This window comes from Hyla sarda, chromosome 2 (assembly GCF_029499605.1).
Source record: "Hyla sarda isolate aHylSar1 chromosome 2, aHylSar1.hap1, whole genome shotgun sequence".
Taxonomy (NCBI): Eukaryota; Metazoa; Chordata; class Amphibia; order Anura; family Hylidae; genus Hyla; species Hyla sarda.
Window position 1 is genome coordinate 323,790,752 of NC_079190.1, and position 15,692 is coordinate 323,806,443.

Consider the following 15,692-nt stretch of genomic DNA (forward strand, 5'->3'; position numbering starts at 1 on the left):
CGACCTGGGGAACAGGGAGAGTGAGCCCTAAACTGACACTATAAACACTCCCCCTGCCTACTTGCCCATCGATCCTTTTTTTTCAACTTTTTTTATTTATTAGAATTTTTTACATTACATTAACAAAATTTACAAAAATACAGACAAGAAAAATGATCCTAAGTGATGGATCAACAACTTGGAGCCGGTCCCTCTCTGTGCTACAGTGCAGTGGCATAAAAACAAATAATTTACATAGTCGGCCACAGGCCAGAAACAGAAACAGAAAACTACCAGACAACCAGATTTACCAGACAGGATACAAATACACACAAACAGGGCAAAATATAGTGAATTAACAAACAGTTCATATACCAAACATCAGATAAACGGCAGACATGATAAAATGAACAAGACTATGTATGCAACAGCAGAATCCAGGAAATGCAGGGGATGGACGGAAGAACTGAGAGCTAAAACACTAAACTGAACAGGTAACATAGGACACTGTTCATACTGGGACACAGAACAAACAAACTGGACACACCACTCTACAAAAGTAGAAGCCATGAATAATAAAACCAAATAAACTACTGGCCAGCGGGCACACTGGCCAGCGGGCATGTGATCAGGATGCTGACCCAGTAGTAAACAGAAATATAATACATGAAACTTCATAAAAACGGATACAAGAAAACCAAACTCTGTAACCAACCTCTGTAACCAAACTCTGAACAGGGCTTAAAATGGAAAAATGCAAAAACAAATAAATGGAGATTACAGTTATCTCTTGAAATGTCAGACAAAGCATCATACATTTCTCCAACCTGGAACCGAAATGAGCAATAGTGTTGAGTGGCATAGGCCACATTGGAATTTGCGATATTTCGCGAATATATGGACGAATATTCGTCATATATTCGCCAAATTCGCATATCCGCGTTTTATTTTCGCATATACGAAAATTCGCATATGCGGAAATTTGCGTATGCGAAAATTTGCATATGCGAACATTTTGTGTGTTTTATAGTTGCAAGTATTTCCACACCATTTTTGATGGAAAACGGCATCGTCGTGTAACATATTAGGCACCAGTTTACACCTCAGACCTCATGGTATGCGTTTTATCTTTAAATACTCAGTAAGAGTAGAGGCATGAAAGGAGAGATTTAACTCTTTCTTAGATAGCATTTCTAGACATTTTTCATAATCAATCTTACATTGCTCACGTAGAGTAGCAAATGAGAATCCGGTGTCAGTCGCCTGTGAGAGAATGTTAACCCTCTCAGTCTCAGAGAAGGAAAATACTTCTGCTCTGTTGTCTGTAATCTGGCTTAGATCTCCGAAAGACATTTTAAATGCAGATTGGTGTGGAAATACTTGCAACTATAAAACACAAAAACTGGTCTGCAGTATTCAGCAAATGAATGCAATGTCCCACATGGGAGCTCCACGCCTCCCCCTGAAACACTTGTAGTACACACAGTGGGCTAGACAATGGATTAAACAATGTCCATGATTGAAGACCCAGAAGGGTAGTAACTCACGATTAGACCGATCGTTTTCAAACTTTTCGGGATTTATTTTCTTTTTCTTGAGAGAATAAATCTTCTTAACAAAGTGGAGCAAAGCTTGTAACAGACACAGAGCCAGGGGCGGATCCAGAGTCGAGTCTCGGGAGGGGCACTATTAGAGTATTTTGTGTTTGCGGACAGAAAACAAGGTGTTGCTTACGGAACTTACAATATTATTAAATGTATCATACAGTCCTAACCTTGTTTAAGACTCTTAGGCCGTGTTCACATGTCAGAATAATTATCAAATATACCAATTGCCACAGAATGGGAAAGTGCTAAAGAAGTTTTTACCATTTAAAACTACAGCTCCCAGTATGACCTAAGTAGTGGTAAGGGGATGCTGGGAGTTGTTGTTTCACCCATCATTACTGCAGAACTTCTTCAGTGACTACATCTCTGATGGGACACACACAGGAGGATACAGAATGATATCAGTGACTACAGGTGATGTCTTCTCTATAGTCTTTCCTTATCTAATTCAGATGGTACATACCACGGGACTTGTTCCAGCTAAATGCTCTCTCTGCAGAACTTGATGCCCAGACGTCTCCTCACTATGACAGCGGATTCTGATCCTCTATAGGAAAACAATAATTATTATAATACTGCCAAACACTGTATTCTTCGAATATAATACTGGCACATACCTTCTGAATATAATTCTGACACACTGTACCTTCTGAATGTACAACACACTGTACCCTCTGAATATAATACCGCCACACACCGTACCCTCTGAATATAATACTATCACACACCGTACCCTCTGAATATAATACTACCACACACTGTGCCCTCTAAATTTAATACTAGCAAACACTGCACTCTCTGAATATAATACTATCACACACTGTGCCCTCTGAATATAACACTACCACACACTGTGCCTTCTAAATTTAATACTAGCAAACACTGCACTCTCTGAATATAATACTACCACACACTGCACTCTCTGAATATAATACTACCACACTGTGCCCTCTAAATTTAATACTACCACACACTGCACTCTCTGAATAGAATACTACCACACACTGCATTCTCTAAATATAATACTACCACACACTGTGCCCTCTAAATTTAATACTACCACACACTGCACTCTCTGAATAGAATACTACCACACACTGTACCCTCTGTATATAATACTACCAAACACTGCACTCTCTGAATATAATACTACCACACACTGCACTCTCTGAATATAATACTACCACACACTGTGCCCTCTAAATGTAATACTACCACACACTGCACTCTCTGAATAGAATACTACAACACACTGTACCCTCTGTATATGATACTACCACACACTGCACTCTCTGAATATAATACTACCACACACTGCACTCTCTGAATATAATACTACCACACACTGTGCCCTCTAAATTTAATACTACCACACACTGCACTCTCTGAATATAATACTACCACACACTGTACCCTCTGTATATAATACTACCACACACTGCACTCTCTGAATATAATACTACCACACACTGTACCCTCTAAATTTAATACTACCACACACTGCACTCTCTGAATATAACTTGCTGTGCAGTGCACCCTCTGAATAAAATATCCAAATGTATTGTGGCCCATAAAAAAACGTACCCCAGAAATTCCTCATAATCTACAATATATTTCTGAAATGCAGAACACTCTGTGCCTTCACATATAGTAATAATGCCCCATCTTGTGCCCCTACATGTAATAATTATGACCCGTCCTGTTCCCCCCACATAATAATGCCCTGTGCCCCTAACATATATTGCCCCCTGTGCTGTGCCCTTCACATATAATTCCCCGTTCTTTGCCCCTCACATATAATGCCCCCATCATGCGTCCCTCACATATAATGCCCCCTGTGCTGTGCCCCTCACATATAATGCCCCCGTGCTGTGCCCCTCACATATAATGTCCCCTGTGCTGTTCCCCTCACATATAATGCCCCCTGTGCTGTGCCCCTCACATATAATGCCCCCCATGCTGTGCCCCTCACATATAATGCTCCTGTCATATGCCCCACACATATAATGCCCCCTGTGCTGTGCCCTTCACATATAATGCCCCCGTTCTTTGCCCCTCACATATAATGCCCCCATCATGCACCCCTCATATATAATGCCCCGTGCTGTGCCCTTCACATATAATGTCCCCGTTCTTTGCCCCTCACATATAATGCCCCCATCATGCGCCCCTCACATATAATGCCCCCTGTCCTGTCCAGCCAGGGGGAATTATATGTGAGGGGCACAGGACAGGGGGCATTATATGTTTGGGGCACATGACAGGAGCATTATATGGGAGGGGCACAGGACAGGGGGCATTATATGTGAGGGGCACATGATGGCGCATTATATATGAGGGGCACAGGATGGGGGCATTATATATGAGGGGCGCATGATGGGGGCATTATTTGTGAGGAGCACAGGGGGCATTATATGTGTGGGGCACAGCACAGGGGGCATTATATGTGATGGGCACAGAACAAGGGGCATTTTATGTGTGGGGCACAGCACGGGCATTATATGTGAGGGGAACAGCACAGGGGACATTATGTGTGGGGCACAGCACAGGGGGCATTATATGTGTGGGGCACAGCACAGGGGGTATTATATGTGTGGGGCACAGCACAGGGGGAATTATGTGTGGGGCACAGCACAGGGGGCATTATATCATATAATGCCCCCTGTGCTGTGCCCCACACATATAATACCCCCTGTGCTGTGCCCCACACATATAATACCCCCCGTGTTGTGCCCCCCACACATATAATTTATATGTGTGGGCACAGCACAGGGGGCATTATGTGTGGGGCACAGGGGGCATTATATGTGTGGGGCACAGCACAGGGGGAATTATGTGTGGGGCACAGCACAGGGGGCATTATATGTGTGGGGCACAGCACAGGGGGCATTATATGTGTGGGGCACAGCACAGGGGGAATTATGTGTGGGGCACAGCACAGGGGGCATTATATCATATAATGCCCCCGGTGCTGTGCCCCACACATATAATACCCCCTGTGCTGTGCCCCACACATATAATACCCCCTGTGCTGTGCCCCCCACACATATAATTTATATGTGTGGGCACAGCACAGGGGGCATTATATGTGAGGGGCACAGCACAGGGGGCATTATATGTGAGGGGCACAGCACAGGGGGCCCCCCTGTCATGTGCTCTTAACATATAGTGCCCCCAGTGCTTTGCCCTGCAGCACCTCACATTAAGAATTCCCCTTTCTCTTCCCCCCCCCTAAGTTTTTAAATCCCCCTCCCCCTCCAATACAGTGCCCTTAACAGTGGCACATATTTGGACCCCCAAATCCCCTGGGCCCTGAGCATACTCTAAATACTTACAGTATGCCGGCCTCGGGGACGGGATTTCCGGGCGCCGGCGCGATGATGTGACGTCATCACGCCGGCCTGCAGAGGATCGCGTCCCCGCAGCTCACACGCTGTGTACTCAAAGCGTGTGACAGCCAGGGTTAGTGAATGGTGGAGCGGAAGCTTACAGCTTCGGCTCCACCATTCTAGGGGGCGGGGGGCAGCAATCTCGGGGGGGGGGGGGGGGGCAATTGCCCCGTTGCCCCCCCCCTGGATCCGCCACTGCACAGAGCTCAGATCTTCCGTCTGCTCAACACCTTGGATGCGACGGCGTTTCAGGGGTGTGCCCCCTTAGTCATGCGTACCAGGTGTGGAGGGAGGGAGGATTATATAGAGATACACGGTAAGTACTTATTCAGATAGATAAAGCGTTATTTTAAAAAACCGCATGCAAAACTTTTTTTTTTGAAAAAATTAATATTTTAAATAGTATATTATAAGAATACTTTAAAACTACATATCTCATTGAGACCATATGGAACGACGGAATTTAATTCAGTAATCCAATAACATTCTCTTTGTAAAAGACGTCTTTTTTTTTTTGTTAGGTTCTCATTGGCTTGTACGGGAACCTCTTCTAAAATTAACCATTTAGGAGTGGTAATAGAATGTATAGATTCACGAAAATGTCTTGCAACTGTACTTTCATCAAAGCTTGTTTCATCACTTTTCTCAGTACTTAAATGGTACCTTTCATCAAAAAACTTTTGATAAATTATAGATTAATGTATGCAGAATAACCTTCCAATAGCATGTTATTAAAAAATATGCTTCTTTCTATTTAATTTTCCACTTTGAAAAAATGTCCACCAGGGGTCTCCCTACCAGTCCTTTTTTTATAGATTTCTGACTCATGCTAGAGTCCTAAATCTCAGATTGCAGCCGGGACACAGACAAACTCACCACTGCTCCCTGGCAGCGAGCAGTGGTGAGTTTGTCTGTGTTCCGGCTGCAACTTTGCTCATCTCTAACAACCAATTTAAGTAGGTTTTATTTTATTATACTACTTAAAAAAATTACAGTATAACTACATGCAGCTAAATTTGTATGTTTAAAATTGGCATCTTCTGACCCCTATAACTTTTTTATTTTTCAGTATGTATGGGGAAGTGTAAGGGCTAATTTCATTTTTATTAGTTTTTATTAGTACCATTTTTGTTTTGATGGGACTTTTTGATCGCTTTTTAATACAGTGATCCCTCAACTTACAATGGCCTCAACATACAATAGTTTCAACATACAATGGTCTTTTATGGACCATTGTAACTTGAAACCAGAGTCAACATACAATGCTATGGAGCTGCAAAACATGCCAATGGCTGTAAGAACTGACCAATCAGAATGGGCATTCACTTTTAAAACCCCTGTATTATTGAAGTGTATGCACTGACTGGCTTTCTAGTAGCGCCCCCTACAGTACATGGAGGAATTATATTTTCTCTACTACTCTTTACCTGTGCCATTGTTAGATGCTCTATTGGACCACCAAGTAAAGGCGGCTCAATTTAACATTTTTAGGACATTGTGTACAGGACCCTGAAGAAGCTCCTGTCCTCTACATAGACAGTGATTTACAGCTCCCAGCAGATCTTTCTTACTTTTATGTGTAAGGATTTGCTTTATCTGTATTAGTTATCTACCTATGTTTCTTTAATCCTCACATTTTCCTATTTTTGGATGACATTTTGGTGGCTTCAGAACCAATTACCAGGTTTCCATAAAGTTATGGTGTCAACATACAATGGTTTCAACATACAATGGTCATCCTGGAACCAGTTAATATTGTAACTTGAGGGACCACTGTACATTTTTTTAGGGTATACAAAATGACCAAAAATACGCAATTTTGGACTTTTTTTTACATATACACCATTGACCGTTTGGTTTAATTAACATTATAGTTTTAAAGTTTGGACGCTAAAGCACGCGGTGATACCACATATGTTTATGTTTATTTTTGTTTACATACTTTTTTTTAAATGGGAAAAGAGGGGATGATTCAAACTTTTATTAGAGAAGGGGTTAAATCACTTTTATTTTTTTTTTACTTTTTTAACTTTTTTTTACCCCATGCCTGAGGAAGCTGCGCTTGCGCAGTGAAACGCGTTGCATCCTAGCTGAATAAAGCTTTTTTTTTTTTACCTGAACCTGCCAACCTAAAGCCTCTTTAACCCCTTAAGGACGCAGCCCTTTTTCCCCTTAAGGACTGAGCCCTTTTTTGCAATTATGACCACCGTCACTTTACGAATTAATAACGCGAAAACGCTTTTACCGAATATTCTGATTCTGAGATTGTTTTTTCGTGACATATTCTACTTTATATTGGTGGTAAATTTTCGGCGTTAATTGTATCCTTTTTTGGTGAAAATCCCAAAATTTCATGAAAATTTTGAAAATTTTGCATTTTTCTAACTTTGAAGCTCTCTAATTGTAAGGAAAATGGATATTCCAAAAATGTTTTATTTTTCTTCACAAACACAATATGTCCACTTTATGTTGGCATCATAAAATGGACATATTTTTGCTTTTTGAAAAAATTAGATGGCTTCAAAGTAGAGCAGCAATTTTCAAAAATGTCATGAAAATTGCTAAATCTGAAGGGACAGATGTTACAGAACTACAACTCCCAGCATTCCTGGACAGTCAAGGCATGCTGAGAGTTGTAGTTTGGCAACATCTGGAGGGCTACTGTTTGGGCACCACTGTAACAGTGGTCTCCAAACTGTGACCCTCCAGATGTTGCAAAACTACAACTCCCAGCATGCCCAGACTTTGGCTGTCTGGGCATGCTGGGAGTTGCAGTTTGGCCCCCCTAGTGGTTGCCGCAGTGAAGATCGATTTACTTTCACTTTCAATTCCCCTCCCCCACTGTCGATTCCCTACCTGATCAGGATCCTGCAGACTCCAGCGAAGATCCCAGGTCCCCAGGCATCTTCTCCTGCAGGTACGGCCTCCATCATCTTCCCAGAGCCCCTCGACATCCAGGGGCGGGCAGAACGGGGGGTTGCCATGGCAACCCCCTGTCCTGCGCTGCCATTGGTCAGAACTCCGTTCTGAGTAATGGCAGGGGATAGGAGTAGATCGCAGCTTTGCAACCTCACTCCTATCCTATAGGCTGATCGTGGCTGTTGCTGACAACTCCGATCAGCCCTATTTTCCGGGTGATCGGGTCACCAGAGACCCGATCAGCCCGGAATTGGAGAAAATCGCATGTCTGAATTGACATGCAATTTTCTCCGATCGCCGACATGGGGGGGTCTCAGGACCCCCCTGGGCGATGTGCCAGGGTGCCTGCTGAATGATTTCAGCAGGCATCCGGCTACGGTCCCCAACCGGCTAGCGGTGGGGACCGGATTTCCCACGGGCGTATGAATACGCCCTCGGTCCTTAAGGACTCGGAATGCAGGGCGTATCCATACGCCCTGTGTCCTGAAGAGGTTAATCCTGTCAGCACCAGACAAATCCCTGCCACCTACGAGGTTCACTCGATTGTACAAGTTTTTATGTGATGGCTGCAGACAGATAACCTGATCCCCTACTGAACACACGCTAACCATTATTGTGTATGCCATTACACAACCAGAGCGGGTAAGAGACCATCTGTTTCCCCATCCCTGCCCGACATTAGCATGTGTGATCCTCCACAGGGAGCGCCTCTGCTTTGTGTTTTTAGGTTTTCATGTTTCAGAAACCTTTTTAAAAATGAAAGAAGTGATCTGATTGGTTTCTATGGGCACAAGATTTTGGAGCAAATAAAGTTAACTAATAGGCAGTGTAAAAATGCACCAATGCATCAAACAGCATGAACCACTTTGTTAAATCTGGCACATTGTTAGATTGTCTTAGCCCTAGAGCATGGCTAGAACACTCTTCCATAGAAGTCAAAAATCTCAGGTTCTCAGGATCCATACGGCTGCTATAAAGCATAGCTCTAAATGCTTTTAAAGGGGTTATCCACCATAAGGTGATTTTAGTACGTACCTGCCAGACAGTAATGGACATGCTTAGGAAGGATCTACTCTTGTCTTGGGGCTAAATGGCTATGTCATGAGATTACCATAACACTGTGGCTAGCTTCTTGTAAACTGGTTTTTCCTGTTTGATTTTTCTTTTTTTACTACAAATCCCACAATTCCATCTTCCTTCCTCCCACACATCAGCCACCCCACCCATTGAAACATAAATGAGCTGCATCCATTCAAAAGGCCTGTGGTTTTCAATCAGGATGCCTACAGCTGTTGCATTAGTTGCAGATTGATCTCTCTTGCAACAAGCGATCCCTCCACCCATTGAAGCAGACAGGCTCCCTGTCATCAGCTTACTAGTGAGTCAGGTCTCAGCCGCATTGCAAGCTGGGAAAAATCTGAGACAACAGTCATTTTGTATGCTGTTAAAAATAAATATTGGAGTGAAAATCACAGAAGAATTGTAAGAAAACCGTCACACACAGGTACAGACACTATATTATGAACTACACTAACTTTACAGCCTCTGTAGCATAGTCAAATAAAAAAAAATCCTTGAATACCCCTTTAAAGCAGCAAGGTGTAAATAATAATTATGTTCTGGAAAAAAAGGTTATACATTCCCTTCAAGAGAAGTAAAGCTTATTATAATAGGTGGAGCGCCTCATACTGCAAGCAAAATTGGACTTTCAGCTTTGACCAAAGTGTTTTGAGATAAACGTGATGACTCTGTATAATCGCTTACCTGTGCTTTCTCCTCTTGCTAACTAGATGAAGTAGTGCACTAGATCAGTGTTTCCCAAACAAGTGTGTATCCAGCTGTTGCAAAACTCCAACTCCCAGCATGCCCGGACAGCCTTCTGCAAAACTCCAACTTCCAGCAACTGCACGGTCGATGGCGTACATGTAAAAAAATACCAAAGTCCAAAATTGGGCATTTTTGGTCACTTTGTATACTGTAAAAAAATTATAAAAAGCGATCAAAAAGTCCCATCAAAACAAAAATGGTACCAATAAAAACTACAGACCACGACACAAAAAATTAGCCCTTATATAGCCCCATATGCAGAAAATAAAGTTATAGGGGGTCAGAAGATTACAGTTTTAAACATACTAATTTGGTGCATATAGTTATAATTTTTTTTTAAGTAGCAAAATAAAATAAAACCTATATAAATTGGGTATACTTGTGACTGTATGGACCTACAGAATAAAGATAAGTGGGGAGATTTATCAAAACCTGTCCAGAGGAAAAGTTGCCAAGTTGCCCATAGCAACCAATCAGATTGCTTCTTTCATTTTTAACAAGGCCTCTGCAAAATGAAAGAAGCAATCTGATTGGTCGCTATGGGCAACTGGGCAACTCTTCCTTTGCACATGTTTTGATAAATCTCCCCCAAGGTGTCATTTTTATGAAAAGTGCACTGCGTAGAAACAGAATCCCCCAAAAGTTACAAAATGGCTTTTTTTTTATTTGACCCAACAAAAAAGTTTTTTTTTGTTTTGCCACAGATTATGTTATAAAATAAGTGATGTTATTTCAAAGTACAAATGGTGACACAAAAAACAAGCCCTTATATGGGTCTTTAGGTGCAAAATTGAGAGTGTTAGGATTTTTTGAAGGGGAGGAGGAAACAACTAAAGTGCATAAACGAAAATTGGTCTCGTCCTTAAGGTCAAAATGGGCTTTGTTCCCAAGGGGTTAAGTAAAAAACAACAGTAAACAATACATTAACGTGTTAAGGACGCAGGGCATACAAGGACACCCTCGTCCTCTGGTACTTAAAGGGGTGCTCTGGTGGAAAACAATTTTTTTCATATCAACTGGCTCCAGAAAGTTAAACAGATTTGTGAATTACTTCTATTAAAAAATCTTTACCTTCCAGTACTTGTACCTAGTACCTGTACGCCCCCCACGCCTTATATGTAGGGTGTCTCCTTATATAAGAAATAAAGGTCAAGTTTTACCAGGCCGCTTATCTCACACTGCCACTACAGAAAAGGACACCCCACATATTACTTACATTAGAGTAACTAATGTGCAAGTACAAGGATGCCTAGGAAATAGTGATCATAATATAATGCATTATAACTTGTTCTTCAATAAGGGAATCTCTCGAGGGGCCACAAAAACAATGAACTTTAGGAAGGCAAAGTTCGATCAACTCAGAGAAGCTCTTAACAATATAAAATGTGATAATGTCCTCAAAAAGAACAATACTGACACTAAATGGGAGACTTTTAAAAATATCTTAAATTCTCACTGTAAGATTATGGGAATAAAGGGTCGGAAATAAAAGAAAATCAATATGGATGAACAAAAATGTTAAGGGGGCAATAAATGAAAAAAATAAAGCATTTAAACTACTAAAACAGGACAGCAGTGAGGAAGCATTAAAAAGCTATAGAAAAAAATGTAAAATTTGTAAAAAAAAAACAGATAAAAAACGCAAAAATAGAGACAGAAAGACTCATTGCCAAAGAGAGTAAAACTAACCCCAAAATGTTCTTTACTTTTTTGTTTTAAAATTGTTATTTATTTTCCAATATAAAAAATAACATTTTGCAATCTACATTATTAATACATATATATATATATATATTTTTTTTTTCCTCTCCACCCCTTCCCTCCCCCTCCCCTCCCATTACATGTGTCTTCCGGACAGGTAGGAAGCAGGAGGACACCCGTCCTTTCCCCTAGATTTGTTTCTTCATTAATATTACTCTTTATATTTCCCTTAGTTTATCAATATTATTTATTATTTATTTTCCTTTAGTCACTAAACGCGTGTCCCCCTGGTTCCCACCCCTCTAACAAAACATATACCTTAAGTGTCTTAGCGGCATACAGTACAGACCAAAGAGTTTTCTTTATTTTCATGACTATGAAAATTGTAGATTCACACTGAAGGCATCAAAACTATGAATTAACACATGTGGAATTATAGACATAACAAAAAAGTGTGAAACAACTGAATATATGTCATATTCTAGGTGGAAGGTGTCCCCAAGTGCAGTCACCAAAACCATCAAGACCTACAAAGAAACTGGCTCACATGCGGACCACTCCAGGAAAGGAAGACCAAGAGTCACCTCTGCTGCGGAGGATAAGTTCATCCGAGTCACCAGCCTCAGAAATCGCAGGTTAACAGCAGCTCAGATTAGAGACCAGGTCAATGCCACACAGAGTTCTAGCAGCAGACACATCTCTAGAACAACTGTTAAGAGGAGACTGTGTGAATCAGGCCTTCATGGTAGAATAGCTGCTAGGAAACCACTGCTAAGGACAGGCAACAAGCAGAAGAGACTTGTTTGGGCTAAAGAACACAAGGAATGGACATTAGACCAGTGGAAATCTGTGCTTTGGTCTGATGAGTCCAAATGTGAGATCTTTGGTTCCAACCACCGTGCCTTTGTGCAACGCAGAAAAGGTGAACGGATGGACTCTACATGCCTGGTTCCCACTGTGAAGCATGGAGGGGGAGGCGTGATGGTGTGGGGGTGCTTTGCTGGTGACACTGTTGGGGATTTATTCAAAATTGAAGGCATACTGAACAAGCATGGCTACCACAGAATCTTGCAGTGGCATGCTATTCCATCCAGTTTGCATTTAGTTGGACCATCATTTATTTTTCAACAGGACAATGACCCCAAGGGTGGGAGGAAAGAAGGAGTGTGGGGTAAGGATAGAGGATGGAGGGGGGGGGGGGGGATATGTTGGAAGGTGTAAGGACCAGAGAGAGAAAACTATGAACTAACCTCCGAGCCCGGAACGACCTGGAAACTCCGGAGCACCCGGGAACCTGTAGATTCTTGGGGTACCTCCCTGTAAGCGAATAACAGATGGGGTAAATACTTTTCCCAGTCTCTGCCCTCTGATTCTACAAATGTTTTTAGCATTTGTTTCAAGGTGCCATTGTTTCCGGACACTCTGTCCAACCAATGTAGAGGGTTGTGATCAGTTATGACAGTAAAATCCATGCCATACAGGTATGGCTGTAATTTTTGCAAAGCCCAGACCACAGATAGACATTCCTTCTCTATGACCGCATAGGCCACTCCCAAATGTCCTGCCAGGGGGGTCTCATGGGCCAACCTCAGCAGCTCTTTCCTGTACTTCCTAGGAACTACTAACTGCCTTTCTCTCTCCTGGGCCCCTAGCATGCCTTTGGAAAGGGACTCCCAGTACAAGATATCATTTTCCCAAAATACCCGATGCCCATCTGTGTCAACACCTGTATGTTCAGCACGTTGTCTCAGCCCTTCAAGGGAGGGGGCACTGCGCAGAGCTTCCCGGAATTGCTCATTTCCTTCCCCCCATCTTTGGGCATCAGGGAGCACATTTCCCCCAGGCGAACTAGCATCTCCACATTCCTCTCCCTCAGTTCCAGACATAACAATGTTACAGGCATCATACACAGGGCTATCATTCCTTCCCTCCTCCTCCTTAGGCTCACAGGATTGGGACATATCACTCACTGCTGGTCCCTCATCCTTAAATGTCACCAGGGGCACACCAACCCCTCCCCCTAGCCCATCTCCACTAGGTTTTGGCATTGGCAATGCATTGTCACCACATGTTACAATACACCCCATTTCACTTTTGGAAAACATTACTGGTTCAGTCACAGGTAAACATTTATCAATCCCCTGTACTCCCTCCCAGTTTCCACATCTCGCAGTGTCTCCCAAAGTCTCGCACAGTACCTCAGAATGAACAGGGCTCTCTCCTAGCCCATCCGGTGTGCAGGTAGTGTCCTCTGGAGCATAATGACAGAGCTTCTGACCCAAATCATTCCCCAGCAGAACATTAACAGGGATGTCCTCAGAGACCCCCACCTCCCGCAAACCTTTGCCTGTACCCCAATCCAGGTACACATGGGCCATGGGCACAGCAGGCCGCACACCTCCAATTCCTTTTAAAGCCATGGTTCTTCCAGGGATGATGTCCTCTGTATTAACCACTTCAGGCCGCACCAAGGTAAAAGAGGCTCCCGAATCTCGCAAACCCACTGTCACCCACAGTTACACTCTGCAGGTTATCCACTCTTTTCTCCACCGCTCCAGACACCAGAAGAACGGCTGTGTGTCCTCCAGCTACTGGTGGAGAATTCTTTTTGTTGGGGCAAGTGGTACTCAGGTGCCCAATATTGTTGCATCTGTAACATCGGCGGGTGTCCTCCTGACCCAATGTGGCTCCTGTTGCTTTTGGGAATGATGGCAAGAATTTCCCGGCTGACCTGGTGGTGCTTTGTGGTTGTGTTGCTCCCCTACAGGTACTTGCTCCAGCTTGTGCAGATCCACGCTTTGCTGCAGGCACCCGGTTGTTGGCAAAGTCATCTCCTAGTTCTGCTGCTTCCATGGCTGTCTTGGTGTTGTGGTCAAAAATCCACTCTCTGGCTTCAAAGCTCCGTGTTTGGAGAAACTGATCCAGGACCATCAAGTCCTCCAGGGCCTCATAGGTAGTGACTTGTAGGCCCCCAGTCCAGAGCCTGAATGCAGTCCTTAGCTGACCTGCATGTTGAGTGCAGCTTTCTGTGGCACTTTGTTGCAAAGTCCGAAACTTTTTCCTAAAAGTCTCTGGAGTCAGAGCAGGGCAGATTTTATTGCCTCATAGTCCTGGTCACTCTCAGTGGAAAGAGAAGCAAACAAATCCAGAGCATTTCCTCACAACCGTAGGGTTAGATATCGTCCCCACTGTTCCTTAGGTAGATGGAACTGCCGGCAAACCTTTTCAAATCCCCTCAGGAACACATCCAGATCACCATCTTTCTCCAACATGGGGAAATGTTCCAAGCGGGGTTTTTGGTCTCCTTGATCCTGCACATCACTCCGTGCGGATGAAGCATCCCCTCTCAGCCTCAGAACCTCCAGTTCATGCCTTCGCTGGGCCTCTCTTTCTGCGGCTTGTGCCTCTCTCTCTGCCGCTCATGCCTCTCTCTCTGCAGTTTGGTATTAGAGAAGCAGTTGTAGTTTCATATTGGCATCCACATTCCCAAGGTCCCCATATAAGAGTCCAAAGCCTCATGTGGAGTACTGTCCTGATGGGGAGTAATGTTGTATTCCCCAGGAGATATCAGTCCTTGGATGGCAGTTCCAGCTGCAGGACTTTGTCTCATGTCACTCAGCTCTTCTATACGGGCATCATACTCCACAAGATCAGCAATAAGTTGTTCCTTGTTCTTTCCTGCAGTAGGGATGTTCTTTTCTTGGCACATTAGCTCCAGTGCAGGCTTGGACTGCTTGCGATATGCCTCCATATTTCCGAGATGAGACAGAGGAGGTAAGACAGGAGATGGGGAGGACAGAACTGTCTTGCACTCTTTTTGTATGTCTTTTTAACCAGCAATGAGCTCTGTCTTTGGAATTTACACACAAGAATATGTATGCAATTTCTTTTTAGTGCTAAGATTTCCCTACAGGTAAAATCAAGCAAGCACTAAACATCTCTAAATATATCCCGACGCTGCCACCATTTGTCACGATCACACCCTATCGGTCCAGCTACGACGCTAGAGAGAGTGTGATGGTGCAAGGGTTAAGGCCACCAGACCTCTGGGTATCCACTACTAGTCCCAGCAAGTCACCAAATTAACCCTTAGATGAACGTGTTTTACCAGAGCCTCCTTCAGAAAGGTGAGCTCATATATTTAGAGATCAAAGACCAGAGCTGATTAAAGGGGTATTCCAGGCAAAAACTTTTTTTTATATATCAACTGGCTCCGGAAAGTTAAGCAGATTTGTAAATTACTTCTATTAAAAAATCTTAATCCTTCCAT

At 43.1% G+C, this 15,692-nt stretch overlaps 1 protein-coding gene across 5 annotated transcripts in view; it reads right to left on the minus strand.

The window, feature by feature from the left end:
• EPS8L3 (EPS8 like 3) overlaps positions 1-15,692 on the minus strand; it is a 252,151-nt gene that overhangs the window by 94,697 nt on the left and 141,762 nt on the right. Inside the window, exons 1-3 of one of the 5 annotated variants that reach the window (XM_056557899.1) lie at positions 11,954-12,357; positions 9,659-9,797; positions 2,050-2,133 (exon numbers count right to left, since the gene is read on the minus strand). The exons of 2 other annotated variants lie outside the window; for them this stretch is intronic. The gene's annotated coding sequence lies outside the window, so the exon portion shown is untranslated. Of the gene's footprint in view, positions 1-2,049; positions 2,134-9,658; positions 9,851-10,120; positions 10,164-11,953; positions 12,358-15,692 lie in introns of those variants that run through there. 2 more of the 5 variants (XM_056557900.1, XM_056557898.1) reach the window with 2 other exon arrangements.